Raw genomic sequence first — 8,375 nt, 5'->3', positions numbered from 1 at the left:
TTTTTTTTTTTTTTTTTTTAAATAAACAGATAGGAAACTTACCTTTTAAAATGCCGCAGTTGCTGCTGTTTTGCCCTGTCACTTGCGGCACCCGGTATAGCCTAGTCATTTCGCGAACGACTTTGAAATTCGACTGGTTTATTTTTGCTGCGGCAGTAATAGGCATTGTGGTTGATTATTTATTAAAGAATTCAATTGATACAACATGTAAGCCTATTTAATTCTGAATATAACAAAGAATGCTTAAACCGACTAACATCGGTTAGTAACTGCAAGTCCTGAAAATGTTTTAATTTTACGGTAAATTATTTTAATTTATTTCACTGTTATGTTTCAGTTAATAAATCTACAAACACATTAAAATAACACAAAGTAAATGACAAGTAACCTATTGACATAGCCTTTCTAAATTATAGAAAAACTGGGCACACAATGTTAACGTGTGTCTACTTTGTTTAAATTTAATGAATTTGAATTCGTTTAACCACAATATTTATCTTGAATTTATCTGCGACCTCAGCTCAGATTACTGCCGCGGCAGATTACGTCATAAAGAGAATAAACTGACACTTTTCAAAGTCTGTGATTACAGCGCCACTCAGCGGTAAAAGGCAGCAAATACACATCCCAATTTTGCCGCCGCGGGAACGGCGGCGGTAAAAGTCTCATTCTGGTTGGGCACCATCTGTAGGTGTCACATTGTGAATGTAAAAGAAGAACAATGAGTTCAGCATCAAGGGAAAAGAAGAAAAAGAAGTGTTATGTGTTTCACTCTGGATGTGGTGCTTTAATCCAAAAAAAAAAAAAAAAAAAAAAAGGTGTCACATTGTGTAACCCAGTTCCAGAAATGCCAGATTTGCAAGAAGACAGGACTGAGGGTTGGGAAAAAGTCATTCAGTAGCCAATACTCTGACTGTAGAGTCAGATTTCCCATGGCACCAGTTCATGTTACTACCACTATGCCTGATAGAGAAGGAAGGGAAGAACCAATGAGCTCTACCATAGTCCGAGGATTTAATCCAACTGAACTAGAAACTGTGATCAAGAATATTGGTAAATTTGATCCTGCCAAACAAGATCCATTAGATTTTCTGAAAAACTTGGAGAAATATGCTGAAGTTTACAATTTAACAGATGGTGATGCGTGTGTTTTGTTAAGAATGTGCTTGCCTGACACTTTGTCTGGAGCCTTAACTCAGAAAGTAAAGGACAGAAATGATAATAAGTCAAAGAGGAAAAAGGCACTGCTTGAAGTCTTAGGTGTGATGTCAGTTAATTGGGATAAAATATCTGAGATGCACATGAGGAAAGGAGAGCATCCAGCAGCATTTTCAGAACGATTATTGGAGATGTTTAAGACTTTCAGTGGCAATCCTGATATTACTAAGAATGATGTCAGTTTCAAGTCTGCCTTGATTAACAAATGTGACCCACTCACCCGGTCTGCTGTGACAATGCTAGTGACACCACTCTCTGAATATAATGACATTACTGCTAAAATGACAGTTTTACAACAATAATGCTAATGCAAATAGTCAAATGAAAGCTGCCAAATCTAGACACCCAGTTGCTACCTGTGGCGAGAGAGAATGTTCTACATTGTCTAATGGTTTCCATCATAGACAAAGGAGATTTGCAAGAATAAATTCAGAAGGTGTTATTCTTTGCTATGCATGTGGAAAGGATGGTCACATTGCAAGGCACTGTTTGGAGAAAAGAAAGGAAGATCAGGAAGTTGTTTGTTTTGCTTGTGGAAAGATGGGACACAAGGCAAGACAGTGTCACTTTTCACACAAAAGAAAGATGGGCTATTGTGGTTTGCTCAGGAAAATAGGCAATTTAGAAACCCAGTTGGCACTGTTGGAAGGAAATAAAGAAGTCATTCACACCTTGTCAAACATATCACTACACAAGCAACATGACTGTAGCTCAGTCACAAGCAAATGCTGATGCAAATTAGAAATAGTTTTATGATAGTAAAGGTTTACTATCAAAAGGGGGGTGATTCTTTATGATTTATGAAACGTTTTATTAGCATTGATATGTAGTTGTAATTTATAATAAATGTTTTAATGACATTATGTTTAGAAATAATTTTTAAAAACATTACCGATGTTTGAATGTGAAAAGATGCTTGTGGGGGAAAGGGGGGCAACCTCTTCTTTTGATTATAGTTTCAGATATAAGCATCGAGATGTTTGTCTGAAATGTGTAACCTCCTGGAGAAAGATGATCTGGTCGTTTGAAGGACGAGAAGGAAGTGGAACCAGTGGAGCCAGGGGGATTTTCTCAAGAAAAAGAAAAGAATAGAGATTTACAGACCTGCAAGATCCAGAACTCCAGGCCTAAAAGACCTAGAAACCCTGAGACCCACCATGGGATGGATGGAACTGATGAAGAGGCACAGACTCGAACTACACCAGTGACTGCTTCTTCTAGAAGGACTTGCGCTCCAAGTGGAAAAAAATGGACAATGAGAAGTAAAACAAGAGGAGATTTCAGAAACAAACCATTTCAGAGACTACGGACAGCAGCTTTTCCACATAGAGGGAAAACAAGTGGATAAAGGATGTCCACACTGAGAAAATGGACACAAAACACAAAATGACACACACACACACACACACACACACACACACACTATATTGTCTATTGATTGTTGATTATTTGAGTTATCAAAACTAAACAATATGCTAACATCACTGATGTGAACATCCCTGAACATCTGACATTGTGAGAGCCCAACAAGCACATGTTAATTAAAGAAATGAAGATGGAATTGTTTAAAGCAGGTTTGGAAGTTGCAGGGAATTATTTGAATTTTGAAAGATATTATGAACCTACAAATACACTTCCAGATAAACACACACATGCACACACACTTACACAGAGGCCAGAAGCGCAGAAGACGGAAAGGAGGGAAGAATGCCCATATATGGGGAACGATGTCGACACCAGAGGCCCCCTTGACTGAGGCAATAGAAGGTTGATGTCACATGATTTAGTTCCTCTGGTAAAAACCCAAGAAACTGCATAGGAACAATGTAACCCAGTTCTGTATAAATATGACTGCTTTTTGACTGTTAGTTGTTGCATTTTTGATTTTAATGTCGTGTGCATCCCTGGGGAGAAATCAGCTCTCTTCTAGTTCAGTTTATTAACTGAAACTCTTTTTGCTTATATTGCTCTGCTGTATTATCTTAACTTGAATAGCTCAGATGAGGACAAGTTATTTTTTACATCTATTGCTTGAACTGCTTTAAGGTAAATAGCCTGTGTAATTCTCCACTCATACAGGACTGCCCTGTTGAGATTTGATAAGCTGAAGTATTATAACCTGTAATCTCTTGATGATTTGCTACTAATATTAATCATTGTGTAACCAGTATTTTTATCTTTTGTTTAAATACATTTTTATTTCATAAAGACCAACACTGTTCAGTTTTACTTCAGCTTACAAAGACAGTTCTATAAGTAATAGAAAGAGCATTATAGTATATCTTGCGAGACCAAGGACAACGAAGGATCCAGGAGAGATTCTGCTGGAGGGTAAGTATGAGTTTGATCAATAGGCCTAGTTGTCAATGATTGTTATTGTTGCACGAGAGTATAGGGACACATCTAGATTTACTGGTATAGGCTAAACAAGCTAGTGAGGATTTAATCCTATTCTGACCTGACAGCAAAAGACTACCTAGCTACTTCAATACTAGGGGTTCTTCAGGAGATGAGATAAATACCAGATCTCACCACAGAGTTTTCTTTAAGGTCCTGTCGGAACCAGTTTCCATTTCAGGATCTTGATATTCATTTGATGATGATGATCAGCTCATAAACTTCATCATCTGTTTCCCAGGTGAAAAGGAAATGTATTTAAATTGTGCTTTTTTGGACATACTTAATATGTTTAAATTATACTGCATATTAAATGTATTATTTTGAAACAACAGTATATTAAATGTATTTCAAGATATGCTTAAGATCAATTTTAAGTTATTTGCAATAAATTTTAATATATTAAATTGTGTTAAAATGGAACCACTTCAAGTACATTTAGTGCATTTAAGTTTATTTCTTTACAGTTCATTTAAAATATACTTTCATATTTATTAAACAGTTATATGTTTGAGGCTTAATTTTAATGTACTTCAAGAACATTTTAATAGCATTTCAGCTCATTATAAATATATTAGCATTACACTAATAGTTTATTATAAAGCTGTTTAAATCAGTATTCAAAATGATATATTAAAAGTGCAAAAATAATTAAATATAAATGTTAAGACATACACACACTTTGAAATCAAGAAAACTTTAATATACTATCTTGTTGTGTACATTGCAAATAAATACCTAGAGTACATTAAAAAAGTACAGCAGCAGATATAATCTCTTGAACAAAATACATAATAATAAAGATCAGTGAAATGCTATGGCAGAGCTATATTATACACTTCTGTAGAACATTTCTGTTATACCTGTATTACTGAAGAGTACACTATGAATATTACATCACTCAATAAATAATCCATCCATCTGAGTTTGATCATCATTCTGAATATGATCTGGATGAATTCTGACATAAACATGATTTTCTCAGCTTTTTGCTCAAAATGTTTTTTATTATTAAACTTTCCCACATTCAAGTGTTGTTAAAAAAAGGAATGCAAGTTGTTGTTTTTTTGTTTTTTTTAAGCAGTGTCGATTCTTTCTTTTGATATATTACATGTTCTGATATTCATACAACAAAATATTCTGTGGGCCGTGAAGCTTTAGTGAAAATGAGCAAAAACACTTGCGGGGAAAGAGTTATAAACACCGAGTGGACTTTAAAACTGAAAGCATCAGATATAAAGCGTTTTCAGATTACTTCAGTCGTCGTAGTTGAGCCGAACCGTTTGTGAAAGTTAGACTGGTTTTTCACTCAAACCACCATTGTTAGTTAATTGTGTCTTTAAGGTAATTACAGTTGCACACGTTGGATCAAATAGTTTGTCTGTAATCTCAGGCATTTCCTACATTAGATCCACAAGCTTTAAGATGTGTGTTTTACAGTGTGTGTGCAGTGAATGAAGAGCTCTTTAAACACGGCAGTGGAAACTTGTGAAACATCTGTCAGTCTGTGTGTTGCTCCACAAACTTCTGCTTTGACCTGCAGACGAAACACACAATCCTGTCAGTAACGTAAGTTCTTCAAGATTTATTCCTAGTTTAATAAACCATTGTACACTTGCAGCTGTGCTGGACTGAATATTCAGAACAACAGCATTCTTGCTTCTGTGATATTGTTCAAATGGAGGATTTCCAAACTTTAATCTTACATTTCACGTATTTCAAGCTTTCTAACATTACACACATCTCCTCTAAAGAACATGTAAAGCAAACTGAGGAAACTTTATTTCAACAATCACACAGAAAACAAGTTATGTCATATATTTTCCCTAATGTTTTTAATAAAGTAGTAAATAGTAAATTAATGCATGTTTTTAAACTAATGACTGGTTTGTTATTTAGTGTTGCCTGTCAAGATTTCATGAAACAATGGCAGAACAAAACGCCAGCAGCACTGGATCAAGTGAAGATTATTATATCAACGGATCAAGTGGAGTAGATTATGACGATCAGATGTGGGAATTGTTCAGGAAACTTAATTCTGCAGACCCATTCATTATCAGGATCATTGCAGCCATTGAGATTGTAATCATGATCTTAACTCTGTTTGCGTTGTGTGCTCTTATCAAATCTAATCGCTCCACTCCAGTGTTTGTTATTCATTTGATTCTTTCAGATCTCATTCAGATCATTTGTAGATTAACACACACATTAACATGGTCATTTAATGCCTCTGTTATACTGAATGCCTATTATGCATATGTGTATAGTTTGGTTGTGGGTCTGTATTTTATGGCATGTGTTGCTTTTGAACGATATCTTCTAGTTTCTCATCCTATCTGGTACAGATCTCATCATTCACTAAAAGTCTGCTGTGTCGTTTCTGTGATCATCTGGTTTGTTCCTCTGATCTTTGCAGCCGGTAAATCTCATTGGCTGTTAAGACGTCTGTCCCTACCGATCGCCTGTTTAATCCCCTACCCGATAATCATTCTGTGTTTTGTTGGCACTTGTCGCGGTCTTTCACGCACAATATCACTTACTTCTCTAAAGCGCAAGAAAATTTTGGGCAGTTTGTTCCTGGTGCTTCTGACTTACACTTTTCTCATTCTCCCATATGTAATCGTGAATATTATTAGAATATACAACCATGCATTGTTTCATCTATTGGATATATTTTTCTATTTGTCTAGTTATCTCGTGTTTCTGAACCCACTGGCTGACTGTGTATTGTACATGTTCTTGAGGCCTGATGTTGGAGGGTTAATGAAGTCTGTTCACTGCTGTTGTAGAACTGACACACATCAGAGTTCGACACACAGCCGGGACGAACACTCTCGAGACAGTAGTGCAGCGTTTGCCTGCTGTGTTTCAATGCAAAAGCCTGCGTCTCATTCACAGACCGCCTGCAGTTCAGTTTAAACATCTGCACTCAATAAATGAAGTCAATGTCATTCTTTTCACTGCACACACCCTTCCTTTCTGTGACATTTAGGTTTATTAGAGATAACTCTTGACTCATAAAACTCAATTGCTCTGTTTGCGCTCCATTAAACACATACGGTAAACAGAGTTTTATTAAAGATGTATTGATGTGCCGTTGATGCTTCTGCTGACGTTCTGTATCAGCAGGACTTTATCATACGATGGAGAGGAGGGTTGTATAAAGCACGGTTTATTCTCATTAATTCCCCCGATAGACTGACAGATCAACAACATCAAGTAGTTTAATGTCATAGTCTTGCTTGAGTTCCTAATGCATGTACATTATACTCTTTTACCAAATAACTACTATTCACGCTATTATTCACAGCACTTGAATATTGTTAGTTTAACTTCTATTGTTCTCCTCATTTGTAAATTGCTTTGGATTAAAGCGTCTGCTAAATGAGTCAATGTAAATGTATTAAAAAGATGGTTCACTCAAAAATGATAATTGACATAATGTACATATGCCCTCATGTCGACCAAAAGCTGGATAACTTTCTTTCTTCTGTGGAACATAAAAGACAATATTTAGAGATTTCTTTGTCCATACATTAGAAGTCAGTGGACAGTTTCGGGTGAACTATCCCTAAAAAGACTTGATTTAAAGTGCACAGAATATATTAGAAGAGTACTAAGTTTATATACAAATATTAACCAGAGCTTGCATGGAAATCAGAAGAGAGTTATTTGTAATATTGTTGTGTCTTTATTAGAGCTGAAACAACTAATCGATTTAATCGATTAAAATCGATTATTAAAATAGTTGTCAACTAATTTAGTCATCGATTAGTTGCTAAATAACTTTTATTTGCCGTAAGCGGCTCATTTCGTGCATATTTTAAATCTGCGGTGACCAAAGTGTGGCAGTAATGATCCACCGGAGGTTTTACTCAGCCAGTACAGCAGGAGAAGTAGCGAATAGCCAATAGCTGGCCTTGTTTTATGTCACGTGCTTCCCGCACAGCGTCTCTGCAGCATTCAGCGAGATGGCAGCTCGAGAAAGAAAAAGAAAAAAGCGGAAGATGAAACTAATCGAACGAAGCAGCATTCGGCAGTTTAGGATATCGCACAAGAATTGTCAACAAAGAAAACATTTCATCACTGGAGAGGTTTTTTTTTTCCGACACCATCGTATCAATTGATTTTGATTAATATGCGCGAGGGAGAGAGAGAGAGCAAGACAGCGCTTGGGTGAGTGCGCGCGCGCACGGCCGGGGCTCTCTGTTAAACTGACAGGACTTGTCACAAGCAAATGATACACTTTAACTCTATGATGGTTAAACTCTGCAATTCATTATTTTTACTCAGAACTAATGTTTTGGTAGGAACGAAAGTTTACCATAAATTTACCAAAAAAAGCTACTTTCAACTTTCTGATTGATTTCACAGCATAAGCTATAAAGCTGTTTCCCAGGTATAAGCTGTGTGTTTACAGGAAAAAATAAAATAAAATGCAATTTACTGCAACTGTATTCTTTATTCTTATTCTTCGTGAAAATATGTTCTGCAAGATTCCTTAATAAGCTTTGTTCGGGATGTTAAACTACTTTACTTTAGGAGCCCTAAGGACTGCCATGGTGAAAACATTTGAAATCTCCTTTGTGAAATTTGCTAGAGTACCTATGGGTCAGTGTTTTGATTGCAGAAGAGTTCGACAAAGGATTACTAACACATAATAAAACACAACTCCAAGTATGTTTTTGATGAGGATATGACAATGCAAAATGGTTAAAATCTCTAAAAAGTCTATGTTGAATGATAAAGACCCTTTGTTA

The 8,375-nt window shown here is 36.0% G+C and overlaps 1 long non-coding RNA gene across 1 annotated transcript; it reads left to right on the top strand.

Moving 5' to 3' along the window:
• Nucleotides 1-3,041: 3,041 nt before the first annotated feature.
• Nucleotides 3,042-8,065, top strand: LOC308695905. The gene is made up of 3 exons (XR_014030763.1): nucleotides 3,042-3,549; nucleotides 5,056-5,184; nucleotides 5,515-8,065. It is a non-coding gene; the product is annotated as an uncharacterized lncRNA (long non-coding RNA).
• Nucleotides 8,066-8,375: the final 310 nt, after the last annotated feature.

The sequence above is a fragment of the Scardinius erythrophthalmus genome (assembly GCF_964197995.2).
Source record: "Scardinius erythrophthalmus genome assembly, chromosome: 9".
NCBI lineage: Eukaryota > Metazoa > Chordata > Actinopteri > Cypriniformes > Leuciscidae > Scardinius > Scardinius erythrophthalmus.
This window is presented reverse-complemented; position numbering and strand designations above follow the sequence as displayed.